Raw genomic sequence first — 17,308 nt, 5'->3', positions numbered from 1 at the left:
TAATAAGAGGCTTCCCAGACTGGTAGAAATTGCCAAGGCTTATGTTCCACTAGAATAGCCTTAGAAAATTAGGGTCACCACTAGTCCATGATGAGTCACCATAATAGAACTCTGGTAAAAGCTGATTTCTTTAAACTGAAGGAAAATTGGAAAACCTTCCATTGATTTGCTGCTATAAATCATCGTTGTACTGTTGGACTTAATAGAAATAGGACAGATTTATAGAGTGCAAGCATAATCTTATGAAACAATGGAAAATGTAAAATATTATTAAAACTCAACACAAGGCCTATTTTTCAATTTGCAAAACAATACACTTTGAGTTAGCTGAATTTGCTCTCTTTTGTTCTTTCCTGACTTTCAAAAGACTTTAGCAGATCTTGAACTGTTCTTAAATGACATAGTATTTTATTAATTATTAGTCAACATGGTTAGTTGATTACAGAAGGAAAAATTTTGCTACCAATGTAGAATAAGTACTGTTGTACTCTGGAGAAAACACAAATTAACTTTCCTTTTATAGATAAAAGTAAACAAGAAAAAAATTCCACAACAAAATACATTTATACATAGATCTTGTGACTGGAGTGAGGAAGACACAGGTTTAAATCATGTCCTGATATTTGTTAGCTGAGTGATCCTCGGTAAGCCATATAATCTTTCTTGGCCTCAGTTTCCTCAATTGTAAAATAAGGATTTGACTAGAGTAAGGGCCTTTCTGGTTTTGAATGTATAATTCTATGGATTTATGATATGAAAAAAACAAAATAATAACAATTGGTTTTAGATTTTGCCACATATACATTATCTCATTTGAGTCTCACCTCAGTGGCTTTATAAGAACTATACTATTGGTACCATTATCACAATTTTACCAAGGAGGAAATTAAATAAAGATAAATTAAATAACTTTGTACTCTGCCATAAAGCTTGTGTTAGAGACTGGATTTAAATCCAAATTTTATTAACTTCAAGTCTAGACATTTTGGGCAGTTTGCTCAAACTCTACATCTTGGGTTGAAAATTCTTCCAGTTGGAAGTAGCAAGCCTTACATCATGCCACATTATCTCTTAGTAGAAGGATTTTTCAGCCTGAGAAATAGGGTAGAATTTTTGCAGAGTGACCAAACCTCTTTTCTTAGGTTCTGTGAGAAAAAAATAAAGACATGGAAAGAGGAAAATATGGGCTAATTATTACTTAAGTTTGACTTAAAATTGTGGATGTCAGAGGGAAGTTGTCTCAGAAGCTGGATCCTCAAATTCTGCAGTACGTGAAGTTTCAAATAGGTGTCTCCTTTTCTATAAACAGCCTTCTCTCCCTTTTCATATCTTCTCTCTTTGGACATTGTCCTAGACTTCCAAATTGTAGAGTTCTATATTGGCTCATCATACCTTTGTATCTATCCTAGAGCTATCCTTTGGCCTTCCCTGAAACAAAGTTTATCTTTCTTTGTCATTAGTTCATTTTGCCAGTCTCTGGAGGAAAAAACCAGAAAACAAAAACAAATGAAAAACACCTAATCCACCTTAAACTGGTAATGTCTTAGAGCTTAACTGTGATGAAATATATTCTCTTAGGATAACCAACAAACATAAATCTCCCTTCCTATTTTTTAAATTTTTTTGAAGTTTTCTTGGATGTTTCCATTGTCTCAGGCCTGAAGATCAGGAAGTTTGATTGTTCCAGATGAAAATTTGATTTTTCCAGATACTAGCCCCTTTCTCTCTGAGCTCTTAACCTAATGTCCTAGAATAAATGTAGGAACTTGCTTGATGATCACACATGATAGAAGAAAAAGATCAATTAAAGTTTGGAACATGGAAGTCTAGGTGAATGGTGTTATCACAGAAAAAAATGAAGGCAAAAAATGAGTACATAGAGAGAAGGGCCCAAAGCAGAAAAGATATTTATACTAGAGAAAGATTCCTCTTCCTTCAGTTGATTTTCCTTCATTTCACTTCTTGAATGCTAATCAGTTTGTATAAATTATCTGTTCCTAGGAATCACCATATACTCATCCACAGTTTTAGATTGTTTTTAATCACTTAAACAAGGAAAAATGGAGGGAAGGAAGGAAAGAAGGAAGGAAGGAAGGAAGGAAGGAAGGAAGGAAGGAAGGAAGGAAGGAAGGAAGGAAGGAAGGAAGGAAGGAAGGAAGAAGGAAGGAAGGAAGGAAGGAAAGAAGGAAGGAAGGAAGGAAGGAAAGAAGGAAGGAAGGAAGGAAGGAAGGCAGGCAGGCAGAAAGGGAGGGAAGGAAGAAGGAAGAGAGGGAAGGAAGAAGGAAGGAAGAAAGGAAAAAAAGGAAGGAAGGAAGGAAGGAAGAGAAGGAAGGAAGGAAGGAAGATAAGGAGGGAGGGAGGAAAGAGTTTTCTAATAGACCAATTTCAGGACAGCTTTACTCATAGAGGTTGTTTGTCCTTTGTTCTCTAAAAGGACCATGATCTCAGGGAGGTGATATGTAAGTGAATTGGATTTAAGTGAGAAAGGGCTGTGTAAGGTTAGCTGCCTCACTTTCCTCTCCAGAGCCATCTAGATTCAGTAGCAAGATACAGATCAAGATAACCAGAGATGACTCTGGTTCAAACTAAGGTCTTCAACAGATCTCAGTTTGACTGAGACTGCACCCATTAAGTGATTTAGGCTACATAACAATGGAAGCAAAGAATCTCCTTTTTTATATAGTCCAAAAAATGAAAAAAAAATTAAGTAAATGAATGAATGAATGAATGAATGAATTTGCAAGGGGATGACTCCTCAGAGTTTCTGGCCAAAGCAAAAGTGACTGCTATTTACATTCAATTTGAGTCAATCAGGACCCAAACAATGACCAAATGGAGCTTGGTCTAGGATCTGTTGGAGGCCATTTAGAATCAGATTGGTTTTCAGGACAGAAAGTATCTCAGCAAGCCTACGTAGCTCAGCAAATTGAGCCCCTATGAATTACTACAGGCTTTGGTGTAGCCTAGCCAAACAGGATCCTTCAGTTGTCAAGCTTTCATGGTTTTCAGCATTACTCAGAGCAAACAGGTATTCCCCAGAGGCCTGATAACCATGTGCTTCAAGTGTAGCCTCAAAGAGACACAGAAACACTCCATTTGGCCTCAAAACATGCCACACACACACACACACACACACACACAGTTTGGCATTAGTTAAGCTGCCATATCTCTACAGCCTCCAGCAGTCCCAGCCACTCCATACTATACCTCCAAGAGTCAGAATTAGGCATGTGGGTATCTTGTGGGCTTCAGAACTTTATCTGTGCAGCCTCAAGTAAACAGCCAGGACCTGTTGTCACTGGCACAAGAAGCCTGAGACAGTTCTTTCACCCAAGGAGAGAGCTTAAAATTACAAGAAAAGAAAAAGGCTAAAAGATAGGGCAGGTGGGAGAGATATAGGCAAACAACAATAACAACAACAATAAAAGAATCTGATCATAGAAATTTATTATGGTGAATAGGAAATCCAAGACACAAATTTAGAAGAGAAAAAGTGTCAAAATACCTATAGACAAAACCCCAAAGATAAACAGGAAATGATCTCAAGCCTAGAAATAACTCATGAAAGCATTCAAAAAGGAGGTTAAGAATCATATAGGAGAAGTAGAAGAAAAATTGAGAATAAAATGACAGTGATACAAGAAAATTATGGGAAAAAAGGCTACAATTTAGAAAATAGCTTAAAAAGTAGAATTGACCAAATAGAGATACAAGATCCATAGAAGAAAACAACACCTTAAAGAGAATAACTGTCCAAAATGGAAAAGAAATTACAAAAACTAATTGAGGAAAACAACAATTTAAAAGTTAGAATTGCACAAATGGAAAGTAATGACTCTATGAGACATCAAAAATCAGTCAAACAAATTCAAAAGAATGAAAAAAAAGTAAAATACCTTATGAGAAAAACAACTGACCTGAAAACAGATCCAGGAGAGAGACTAAATAAATCATTGGATTGCATGAAAATCATAATAAAAAAAGAGGACCTGGACATTTTTCAAGAGGACTAGTATCTTTCAAGAAATTATCAAGGAAAACTGCCCTGATGTCTTGAAACCAGAAGACAAAATAGGCATCGAAAGAATCCACTAATAACTTCAGAAAAGAGATCCCAAAATTTAAAATTCTAGGGAACATTATAGTCAAGTTTCAGAATTACCAGGTCAAGGGAAAAAGTGTTACAGATAGCCAGAAAGAATGAATTTAAATATTGGGAAGCCACAATCAGGATCACACAGGACTTAGCAGTTGTAACATTAAAGGATTAGAGGTTATGAAACAATATTCTGAAAGTCAAAGGAGCTAGGATTGCAATCAAAGATCATCTATCTGATGAAATTAAGCATAATAGTGAAAAAAGTCATTGTATGAAATAGAATTTCAAACTTTCATAAGGAGAAAATCAGAACTAAATCAAAATTTTACCTCTAATATCAAGACCCAAGAGAAGTATAATCAGGACAAAAGAAAATATAAGTAGTTCAATAAACTGTTTATATCTCTACTTTGGAGAATGATACTTTGTAGTTATTAATAATTGTATCATTAATAATATAGCTAAAAGGAAAATATATACAGAGAGGATACAGATACAAAATCAATTTGAGGGAATGGCATTTTAAAAATTATGGAAGAGAAAGAGGAGTACACATGTTTTAGAAGGAAGGGAGAAGTAGAATATGGTAAATTGTTTCACATAAAGAATGTGAAAGACCTCTTACAAAAAAAGGGAAGATGGGAGGATGGGCAATGAGTATCACTTGAATCTTACTCTCATCAATATTGGCTCTGTTTTGATATACATAATCAGTTAAATATTGAAATCTACTTTATCTAGTAGGGAAGTAGTCGAGAGGAAGACAATAAAAAAAGAGTGTGAAATAAGGACTGACAGAAGGGAGAACAGATTAAGGGAGGTGGTAGACAGAGGCAAAACAATGGTAAATTGGGAAAGGGTAAAAGGAAAAAGAGGACAAATAAGAGGAAGAATGGAGAGAATTACACAGATAGATCTCAACTGTGAATATGAATGAGAAGAATTCTCCCATAAAATGGGTGTGGATAGTAAGAAAGAGCAAAACCAGAATCCTACATTATGTTGTTTATAAGAAACACACATGAGTTAGAAAAACACACAAAGTGAATGAATGTAAGCAGAATGGAACATATCTATTATGCTTCAGCTATAGTTAAAAAATAAAAAAGAGGATCAATCCTGATGTCAGACAAAGCACAAACAAAAAATAGACCTAATTAAATGGCATACAGAAGGAAAATACATTTTCATACCATAGATCAAAGCTTCTTAAACTATTGGTTGCAACTCTATATAGGATCATAACTGAATAGCGGATGGTTGTGAAATCATGATTTATTATCAATAAAAGTTTGATTTGAATATCTATTTTTATAACTATACACCTGGGATTGTTTTAAGATTTCCTGAGTGAAAAGAATTGTATTGGAAAAAGTTTAAGAAATGAAGGGATATCAACATGATATATAATTAAGTAATAGCAATACTAAACATAGATGCACCAAGTTTAGCATCTAAATTGTTAAAGGAATAGTTAAGTGAGTTACAGGAAGAAATAAACAGCAAAAAATGTACTAGTGAAGGACCTCAACTGACCTCTCTCAGAAGTTATTAAATAAATAAATTCAATAAATCTAACCAAAAAATAAGCAAGATACTAAGGAGGTAAATAGAATATTAAAAATGTTAGATATGATAGAGCTTTGGAAAAAAATTTAATGGGAACAGAAAGAAATATCCCTTTTCTCTGAAACACATGACCCCTATACAAACATAGACCATGTAACAGGGCATACAAAGCTTAAAATAAATGTTAAAAAGACAGACATATTCAATGTCAATGTCAATTTTTTTCAGATCATAATGTAGTGTAAATTACATTCAACAAAAAGCAGTAGAAAGACAGGTCAAAATTAATTGAAAGCTAAATAATTTAAGTCTAAAGAATAAATGTGTCAAAGAACAAATCACAGAAACAATCAGTAATTTCATTAGAGGAAATAACAATGAGACAACATACCAAAATTTATGGATGCAGACAAAGCTATATTTGGGGGAAATTTTATTTCTCTAAATTCTTACAAGAACAAAATGGAAAAAAAATAACAGATCATTGGATTGGGCATGCTACTAAAAAAAAAAAAGGAAAATAAATTAAGAAATCTGAAATAGAGGCAGCTAGGTGGCTCAATAGATAGAGCACCAGTCTTGAAGTCAGGAGGACTTGAGTTCAAATCTGTCCTCAGACACTTAACACTTCTTGGCTGTGTGACCCTGGGTAAGTCACTTAACCTCAAATGCCTCAGCAAAAAAACAAACAAACAAATAAATAAATCTGAAATTGAGTACCAAAATGGAAATTATGAAAATCAAAGGTGAGATCAATAAGACTGAAAATAAAAAACAAATCTAGGACTTAGTTTTATGAAAAACAAACAAATAAAAATGATAGAGAAGCAGTTTTAAAAAAAGATCAAATATATAATCAAAAATAAAAAGAGTAAAATAATTACTTATGAAGAAAAAATTAAAGCAATTATTAGGAAATATTTTGCCTAATTGTATCCCAGTAAATCTGGCAATTTAAATGAAATCAACAAATATTTACAAAATATAAACTACCTAGATTAACATATCACAAAATAGAAACCCTAAATAACCAAATTTTAGAAAAAAGCAATTAAACAAACCATTAACAAACTCTGTAGAAAAAATCCTTAGAGCCAAATTAGTTCATGAGTATATTACCATATATTTAAAGAACAATTAAATCCAATACTTTGTAAATGACTTAGGGAAAAAATAAGTGAAGAAGAATCTTATCCAACTTCTTTGAGTATATAAACCTGACACTGATATCTAAACCAGGAATAGTTAAAACAGAGAAAGGAAATTATGGCCGATTTTCTTAGTGAATATTGATATAAACATTTTGAACAAAAGACTGGCAAAGTAGTCATATTAATATATCACAACGATTATACACTATGACCAGAAAAGATTTATATCAGGAATTCATGATTGGTTCAATATTAGGAAAATTATCAATATAATTGAACATATCAAAAAGAAAACCAACAGAAATCATATAATTATCTCAATAAATACTAAAAAATATTTTGACAAAATGCAGCATATGTTCCTTTTAAAAACACTAGAGAGAACTGGGTCTGTATCTGAAAGAGAACATAATAAAGGGAAAAGGACCTACATATGCAAAAATGTTTGTAGCAGCTCTATTTGTAGTGACAAGGAACTGGAAACTGAGTGGATACCCATTAGTTGGAGAATGGCTGAATAAGTTATGGTATATGAATGTTATGGAGTATTATTGTTCTATAAGAAATGATCAGCAGGATGATTTCAAAAAAGCCTGGAGGAGACTTACATGAACTGATGCTAAATGAAGTGAAAACTAGCAAGAGAACATTATACACAGCAACAACATGATTATGTCCATCAATTCTGATAGATGTAATTCAGGCCAATTCCAATAGATGTGATGCAGAGAGCCATCTGTATCCACAAAGAGGATTGTGGGGACTGAATGTGGGTCACAGCATAGTAGTTTCACCTTTTTTGTTGTTGTTTGCTTGCTTTTTGTTTTCTTTCTTTTTTTGTTTTCCTTTTTGATCTGATTTTTCTTGTGCAGCATGACAAATGTGAAAATATATATAGAAGAATTGTACCTGTTTAACATATATTGGATTACTTGTTGTTGGGGGTGGGGAGGAGGGAAGGAAAAGAAAAATTTTGGAACACAAGATTTTTCCAAGGGTTGCAGGGTGAATGTTACAAACTATCTTTGCATATATTTTGAAAATAAATAGCTACTTTTTAAAAATTTTTAAAAGAAAAAGAAATGTACTTATTCATGAGACTAGAAAAAAGTCACATAGCTTCAGGTATCATTTAATAATAATAATAATAATACTTCCTGAAAAAACTGGAGAACATAGAAATGAAGAGAGCATTCTTTAAAATGGCAAATAGTATCAATCTAACTCCATTAGCAAGCATTATCTGTAAAGGGGATAATCTAGAAACCATTCCAAAAAGATCATGAATGAAGCAAGGTTGCCCATTACCATCACTGTTATTCAATATAGTAGTAGAAATGTTAGCTGTATTACTAAGAGAAGAAAAAGAAATTAAATGAATCAGAATAGGCAATGAGAAACAAAGTTTCCACTCTGCAGATTATACAAAGGTGTACCTAGATAATCCCTACATCATCTTCTAAAAATTAGAATTGAAATAATTAACAATTTTAGCAAAGTTGCAGAATATAGGATAAACCTATATAAATCATCAGCATTTCTTTATATGACCAACAAAGTCTAGCAGCAAGAGATAAGAAGAGAAATTCCATTAAAAATAACTATAAACAATGTGAAATACTTAGGAGTTTACCTGCCAAGAAAAAAACATGAACTATATGAACCCAATTACAAAACAGTATTCACACAAATAAAGACACATCTAACCAAATGAAAAATTTCAATTGCTTGTTGGTTGTCCAAAAGATAAAGCAAATCAGCGGTTAGCAGAATGGATTAAAAGCCAGAATCCTACAATATGTTGTTTACAGGAAACACACCTGAAGCGGGGAGATACATGCAGGTTAAAGGTAAAAGGTTGGAGCAAAATCTACTATGCTTCAGGTGAAGTCAAAAAAGCAGGGGTAGCCATCCTGATCTCAGATCAAGCTAAAGCAAAAATTGACCTAATTAAAAGAGATAAGGAAGGACACTATATCTTGCTAAAGGGTAGCATGGATAATGAAGCACTATCTATATTAAACATATATGCACCAAGTGGGGTAGCATCTAAATTCTTAAAAGAGAAACTAAGAGAGCTGCAAGAAGAAATAGACAGTAAAACTATAATAGTGGGAGATCTTAACCTTGCACTCTCAGAATTAGATAAATCAAACCACAAAATAAATAAGAAAGAAGTCAAAGAGGCAAATAGAATACTAGAAAAGTTAGATATGATAGATCTCTGGAGAAAATGTAATGGAGACAGAAAGGAATACACTTTCTTTTCAGCAGTTCATGGAACCTATACAAAAATTGACCATATATTAGGACATAAAAACCTCAAACTCAAATGTAGTAAGGCAGAAATAGTAAATGCATCCTTTTCAGACCACGATGCAATGAAAATTACATTCAACAAAAAACCAGGGGAAAGTAGACCAAAAAATAATTGGAAACTAAATAATCTCATACTAAAGAATGATTGGGTGAAACAGCAAATCATAGACATAATTAATAACTTCACCCAAGAAAACGATAATAATGAGACATCATACCAAAATGTATGGGATGCAGCCAAAGCGGTAATAAGGGGAAATTTCATATCTCTAGAGGCCTATTTGTATAAAATAGAGAAAGAGAAGGTCAATGAATTGGGTTTGCAATTAAAAATGCTAGAAAAGGAACAAATTAAAAACCCCCAGTCAAACACTAAACTTGAAATTCTAAAAGTAAAAGGTGAGATCAATAAAATTGAAAGTAAAAAAAACTATTGAATTGATTAATAAAACTAAGAGTTGGTTCTATGAAAAAACCAACAAAATAGACAAACCCTTAGTAAATCTGATTTAAAAAAGGAAAGAGGAAAATCAAATTGTTAGTCTTAAAAATGAAAAGGGAGAACTCACCACTAACGAAGAGGAAATTAGAGCAATAATTAGGAGTTACTTTGCCCAACTTTATGCCAATAAATTCGACAACTTAAATGAAATAGAAAAATACCTCCAAAAATACAGCTTGCCCAAACTAACAGAGGAAGAAGTAAATATCCTAAACAGTCCCATCTCAGAAAAAGAAATAGAACAAACTATCAATCAACTCCCTAAGAAAAAATCCCCAGGACCAGATGGATTTACATGTGAATTCTACCAAACATTTAAAGAACAATTAACTCCAATGTTATATAAACTATTTGAAAAAATAGGGATTGAAGGAGTCCTACCAAACTCCTTTTATGACACAGATATGGTACTGATACCTAAACCAGGTAGGCTGAAAACAGAGAAAGAAAATTATAGACCAATCTCCCTAATGAATATTGATGCTAAAATCTGAAATAAAATATTAGCAAAAAGATTACAGAAAATTGTCACCAGGATAATACACTATGACCAAGTAGGATTTATACCAGGAATGCAGGGCTGGTTCAATATTAGGAAAACTATTAGCATAATTGACTATATCAATAACCAAACAAACAAAAACCACATGATCATCTCAATAGATGCAGAAAAAGCATTTGATAAAATCCAACATCCATTCCTAATAAAAACACTTGAGAGCATAGGAATAAATGGACTTTTCCTTAAAATAGTCAGGAGCATATATTTAAAACCATCAGTAAGCATCATATGCAATGGGGAAAAACTGGAACCTTTCCCAGTAAGATCTGGAGTGAAGCAAGGTTGCCCACTATCACCATTATTATTTAATATCGTATTAGAAACACTAGCCTTGGCAATAAGAGTCGAGAAAGATATAAAAGGAATTAGAGTAGGCAATGAGGAAACCAAACTATCACTCTTTGCAGATGATATGATGGTATACCTAGAGAACCCCAGAGATTCTACCAAAAAGCTATTGGAAATAATTCATAATTTTAGCAAAGTAGCTGGCTACAAAATAAATCCCCATAAATCCTCAGCATTTTTATACATCACCAACAAAACCCAACAGCAAGAGATACAAAGAGAAATTCCATTCAGAATAACTGTTGATACCATAAAATATTTGGGAATCTATCTACCAAAGGAAAGTCAGGAATTATATGAGCAAAATTATAAAAAAGTCTCCACACAAATAAAGTCAGACTTAAATAATTGGAAAAATATTAAGTGCTCTTGGATCGGCCGAGCGAACATAATAAAGATGACAATACTCCCTAAACTAATCTATTTATTTAGTGCTATACCAATCAGACTTCCAAGAAAATATTTTATTGATCTAGAAAAAATAACAACAAAATTCATATGGAACAATAAAAAGTCGAGAATCTCAAGGGAATTAATGAAAAAAAAAATCAAATGAAGGTGGCCTAGCTGTACCTGATCTAAAATTATATTATAAAGCAGCAGTCACCAAAACCATTTGGTATTGGCTAAGAAATAGATTAGTGGATCAGTGGAAAAGGCTAGGCTCACAAGACAGAATAGTCAATTATAGCAATCTAGTGTTTGACAAACCCAAAGCCCCTAACTTCTGGGAAAAGAATTCATTATTTGATAAAAACTGCTGGGATAATTGGAAATTAATATGGCAGAAACTAGGCATGGACCCACACTTAACACCATATACCAAGATAAGATCAAAATGGGTCTATGACCTAGGCATAAAGAACGAGATTATAAATAAATTAGAGGAACATAGAATAGTTTATCTCTCAGACTTGTGGAGGAGAAAGAAATTTGTGACCAAAGATGAACTAGAGACCATTACTGATCACAGAATAGAAAATTTCGATTACATCAAATTAAAAAGCCTTTGTACAAATAAAACTAATGCAAACAAGATTAGAAGGGAAGCAACAAACTGGGAAAACATTTTCACAGTTAAAGGTTCTGATAAAGGCCTCATTTCCAAAATATATAGAGAACTGACTCAAATTTATAAGAAATCAAGCCATTCTCCAATTGATAAATGGTCAAAGGAGGGACTAATCCTTTTCCAAGAAAGTAATCAAAGGGTCTTGCCCTATTCAAAAAGAATGCTACTCTTTCCTGGGAGCTATTGTCCTGACTAAAGAAAAATAAAGGAATGTGTGTTATTCTGCTTTCTTCTCCCAGTTTTGGGTGCTTAGAGGATAACTTGTTAACAGATAATATTGTCAAGGAAGATTGAGCATATGGATTTCTAATATACTGCTCCCCATGTCCTGTTGATGGATTAATTTTATTTCAACATTATCGAGTTTAAGCAGGCAAATTCTCTCTCTTTCTCTCTTCCTTCTTCACCCCAAACTTGGGTTTGTACACACACAACACATCACACACAAACAGAAGAATAGACCAACTGAGAAGTGTTACCTACAAAGATTACACAGAATAAGAAAGTGCCTTAGAGAGATCTCAAAGTCAAAAGGGTTTGTGTTTCAGGTTTGTCAATAATTAGGTATGTCTTTTGGGGCAAGATATTTCCGCATCCAGTGCTTCCTTCTTTGCAAAATGAAAGAGTGGAATTTTAGGATCTCTAAAATTTCTTCTAATTCTAAAATTCTATGCTTCTCTATCTTTCTTGAAACCTAATATAGTAATCTATATACATTTGATGCTTAATCAATGTTTATGACTTTCATCCTAATTTAACAAATATTGATGAAAGGCATGCATATATAAGTAAGTCTCTGTGTTAGATGCTTTCTAAGTTTGGACTGGCTAAATGAGATGGTCTGTCAGTGAACAGTTGGTGGAGCTTTTGGCATTTTCTTATTCAAATATTCAAACAACTCAATAACTGTGCTTTCAATAGTGGTAATTGAAGTGAAGATTTGACTATTTTATTGCTGGACCAAAATTTTATCCAATTTGAGTGTCTACATTGATTAAGTTAGCCAGCTAAACCCCCGCCAAATCTCCACTTAACTTTCTGCTGGGTAGATACAGCCAGAGTCTCATAACTCTAAGATAACTTTAAGAATCTATTTTGGTATTCTCTTGGAAAATTTCTGTCTGGCATCTGTCTAATTCACTGTGGTAGTATGAGGATTAAGGAGCTAATATTTATGTAGTAATTTAAATCCAAAAGCCTTCATAGAAGAATGCATTAAAAAGTGCTAGGCTGCCTGCCCTGTTAGGCTTCCAAATATTTCCATGTCTTAGCATTAGCAACTTTTTTCAAGTTTTGTTCATAAAAGTTCTTTGGCTTATGAACTGCTTGGATTATGCTAGTGAAGCTAGGGAACAGAGTTATAAAAGAAATAGGTGTTTTTAAGCAGTTTTAGATAGGAAAGGAGGTATAATAAAAATCATCTAGGAAATAGTTATAATCTAATACGTATTATATTATTAATGTACATATTTATAAATACATATTCATGATTGTCTTTTTTACGCATATGAGAGAGAGAAAGAGAGAGGGGGGAGGGAAAGGGAGGAAATGAAGTTGGGAAAATCCTAGTTGGCTCAGAAGATAGTGTTAGATCTGGCTTCAAATATAGCTGTAGATATTTAATAATTATGCGATTTTAGAGTATTCACTTAACCTCTCATACCCAGTTTCTTCATATGCAAAATGATGAAAATATTAGCTCTTATGTCAAAGAGTTGTTGAAAAGATAAAGCAAATCAATATTTTAAAATAACTTTGCAAAACTTCTAACACTAAATGCTAGGTAACTATTTTATTTGTATATTTACATACACACAGATAAATGGAGAGCACACACTCTCTTTGTTTTGCAGATGAGAAAACTGGCTCAGAGAGAGAAAGTGACTTCTGAGATGACATTAAATATCTTAGGTAGATACAAATATAGATGTATATATATATTATACATGTGTGCTTATATATGAGCATACAAATATATATGTGTGCGTATGTATTATATGTATATGCATGCATGTGTGGCAATTCTAAGTCAATTCTACTTTTGGATAACAATAATTTTGATAATGTTTTTCTAAAATAAAATCAAAATTTGTCTCTGTAACTTGTGCCCTTTGCTCCTATATCTGTCCTATGACATCCAAGAAGAAAAAAAAATGTACCTCTGCCACATGAACATCCTTCAAAAACTTCAAACTCTCATATGCTTCTTAACTTTCTTCTTCTTAAACTAAAAATCCTCAGATAGCAGGCTCAGGACCATTTAGTATCCTGGTTGTTTTGCTCAAGATATGTACCATCTCAATATCCTTATTAAAATGTGATGCCCAGAATTTGCAGATTTGATCTGTCCAAGGCCTGACAGAACTAGACTATCTTTTCCCTATTTATGTATATCATAACTTCCTTCTAAGATTCTTGTATTTCATGTTTCATTCACACACCAAGGCAATGGTAAAATATTTGTGTTAAAAAGATGAACCAAATTAATTAACTTTTTCATTGCCATGCCAATGAAAGTTTCAAAACTAAGTATTCAACTGGAAAAAAAATAATTATGAAATTCATCTGGAAGAATGAAAAGTCAAGAATATCAAAGGAAAAAAAATTTAAAAAATAAAAACATAAAGTTTAATAGTATTGGATCTCAGGCTATACCTCAAAGTGGTAATCATCAAAATTATGCGTTACTTCTTGGGGGAAAAAAACAATCTGCTATATGGAATAGATTAGGTATACCACATACAGAAGCTATCAAATTGAGTAAGCCGAGTGTTGGATAAACTGAAGATCTCAGCTACTGAAGTTAGGATTCATTATTGATAAAAACTCCTAAAAAAACAGACAAGAGCCTGAAAGACATCAAATTTAGACTAACATCTCATACCATTTACCACAGCGAACTTTAAATGTATACATGACCTAAATACAAAAAGTCAGTGCAGAGAGTCTGTGGGAAAGGGTGGGAGTCTGGTACGCAGTCCCAGAGCAGCCTAGGTTGGTGGAGCCCTAGTCCCAGCCAGCACATTAGATCTTCAAACCACAGTGGGATGGGGACACACCTAGCGGCTCCAGAGCAGAAAAGAGTTTTTGTGGTTAGATTTCTAGAAGGATTTCTGAAAACTGCTGCACAAAACCCTGAAGCTTGGGACAGTGCACCCTCCACCCTGGAAACAGATTCCTACTTTAACAAATAGTTAAAAGCTGGGTAATAGCTGGGGGAATGAGCAGAAAACAACAAAAAAAGTTTCTAACTATTGAATGTTATTATGGTGACAAAGAAGATCAAAACACACACTCAAAAGATGATAACAAAGTCAAAGTTCCTACATTCAGAGCCTCCAAGAAAAATAAGAACTGGCCTCAGATCATAGAAGATCTCAAAAGGGACTTTGAAAATCAAGTAAGAGAGATAAAGGAAAAATTAGGGAAAGAATTGAGAGAGGTGCAAAGGGAAATACAAAAAATGAATGAGGAGAAGAATGTCTTAAAAGGCAAAATTGGCCAATTGGGAAAGGAGGTAAAAAAGTTTATGAGGAAAATAATTTCTTAAAAAGTAGAATTGAGCAAATGGAAGCTAATGCCTTTATGAGAAATCAAGATACAATAGAACAAAACAAAAAAAAAATGAAAAAATAGAAAAAATGTGAAATATCTCATTGAAAAAAATTACTGACCTAGAAAATAGATCCAAAAGAGATAACTTAAAAATGATTAGTCTACCTGAAAGTTATGATAAAAAAAAAGAGCTTGAACCATCATCTTTCAAGAAATTATCAAGGAAAACTCTCTTGATTTTCTAGAACTCAGACAGGAAAATAGAAATTGAAAGAATCCACCAGTCACCTCCTAAAAGAGATCCCAAAATAAAAAAATCCCAGGAATGTTATAGCCAAATTCTGGAACTTCCAGGTCAAGGAGAAAATGTTGCAAGCATAGAGAAAAAAACAAATCAAGTATAGTAAAGCCACAGTCAGGATAACACAAGTTTTAACACTTTTACGTTAAAGGACCAGAGAGTTTGGAATATGATATGCTGGAGAACAATGGAGCTAGGATTGCAACCAAGAACCATCTATCTTCCGAGTATAATCCTTCAAAGGAAAAGGTAGTCATTCAATGAAATAAAAGATTTGCAAGTATTTGTGATGAAAAGACCAGAGATGAATGGAAAATTTGATTTTCAAATACAGGACTCTGGAGAAAGATGAGGAAGTAATCAGAAAAGTGATATCATAAGGCACTTAATAAGATTTATTTATTTATGCTCCTACATGGGAAGATGATATTTATAACTCATTAGAATGTTTTCATTATTATGGCAGTTAGGAATATATATAGACAGAGAGCATGGATGTAAGTTGGATATGAGGGGATAATGTCTTTTTTTTAATGATGCAATTAGGAAATGAGAGAGGATTATACTGGAAGAAAGGGAAAGGTATCTGCAAATGATCTGCCATAGGGGCAGGTAGGTGGTGCAGTGAATAGAGCACTAGCCCTGAAGTCAGAAGAATCTGAGTTTAAATTTGGCCTCAGACACTTAACACTTCCCAGCTTTGTGACCCTGGGCAAGTCACTTAATCCCAGTTGCCTCAGGGGAAAAAATAAATTATCTGCTATTAAAAAAACAAACAAACAAAGAAACAAACAAACAAAAAAACAACTTTTACAGTGGAGTGAAGAGAGTGAGAAGAATGTGAGTTAGTGAACCTCTCATCAGAATTGGTTCAAATAGGAAATAACACGCATATTTAATAGGGTTATAGAAATCTATCTTGCCCTGCAGGAAAATAGGAGGAATGTGGGAAGGGGAAGAACAATAAAAAAGAGGGTATATTGAGGGAGAGAATGATTGGTAACAAAACACTTTTGAGGAGGGACATTGAGGAAGGAGAGTGATAATAAATTGGGGGGGGGGAGAGAGAGAGAAACAATTAACAATATTAATTGTAAAAAAAAAAAGATTTCAAAGAAAGTTTCTCTGATGGAATATTATTGTTCTCTGGAAAATGATGGATAGGATGCTCTCAAGAAAAGAATAAAAACTCCAGAAAGTCCTCAATGAACAAAATGAAATACACTGTATACGGAGTAAAACCAATGTTCTGGGATGACCAGTTATAAATGACTTTATTATTCTCAGTAGTAGTACAATCATTCACATCTACTTATGCTGAAAGACTTATGCTGAAAAATCCTATCCATACCCAGAGAAAAAACTGATGGAGTCTGAATATACATCTACGCATTCTTTATTACTCTCTATTTCTCTATTTAAACTTAATTTTTCTTGAGGGTTTTTATTTTCATTATGGTGGGAGATTAATATTTTCTTTCACAACTTGACTTTTATGGAAATGTTTTGTATAACTTTACATATGGTTTCTTAATTGTGAATGGGGATAAGAGAGGGAAGCTGTAATTCAAAACTCTAAAAAAAAAGGTAAAAATTATTTTGAATATAAATGGGGAAAATATTAAATAAATAGACTTTAAGCTCACAAAAATTAAAATAACATTTGACAAGATGGCAAAGCAAAATCTTAAAAAAATGTTGGAAGGGCTAAGGGAAAAAAGACATCCACATTTTGGTGGAATTGTGTATTGATGTGAACACTGTGGAATGCATTCTGAAAATATGTCTCTAAGTTTTCTACACATTTCATGGTTTTTGATTCCTTGTAAA

The sequence above is a fragment of the Antechinus flavipes genome, chromosome 1, assembly GCF_016432865.1.
Source record: "Antechinus flavipes isolate AdamAnt ecotype Samford, QLD, Australia chromosome 1, AdamAnt_v2, whole genome shotgun sequence".
In the NCBI taxonomy this organism is placed as follows: domain Eukaryota; kingdom Metazoa; phylum Chordata; class Mammalia; order Dasyuromorphia; family Dasyuridae; genus Antechinus; species Antechinus flavipes.
The sequence above is the reverse complement of the archived record's forward strand: the minus strand, read 5'-3'. Positions refer to the sequence as shown.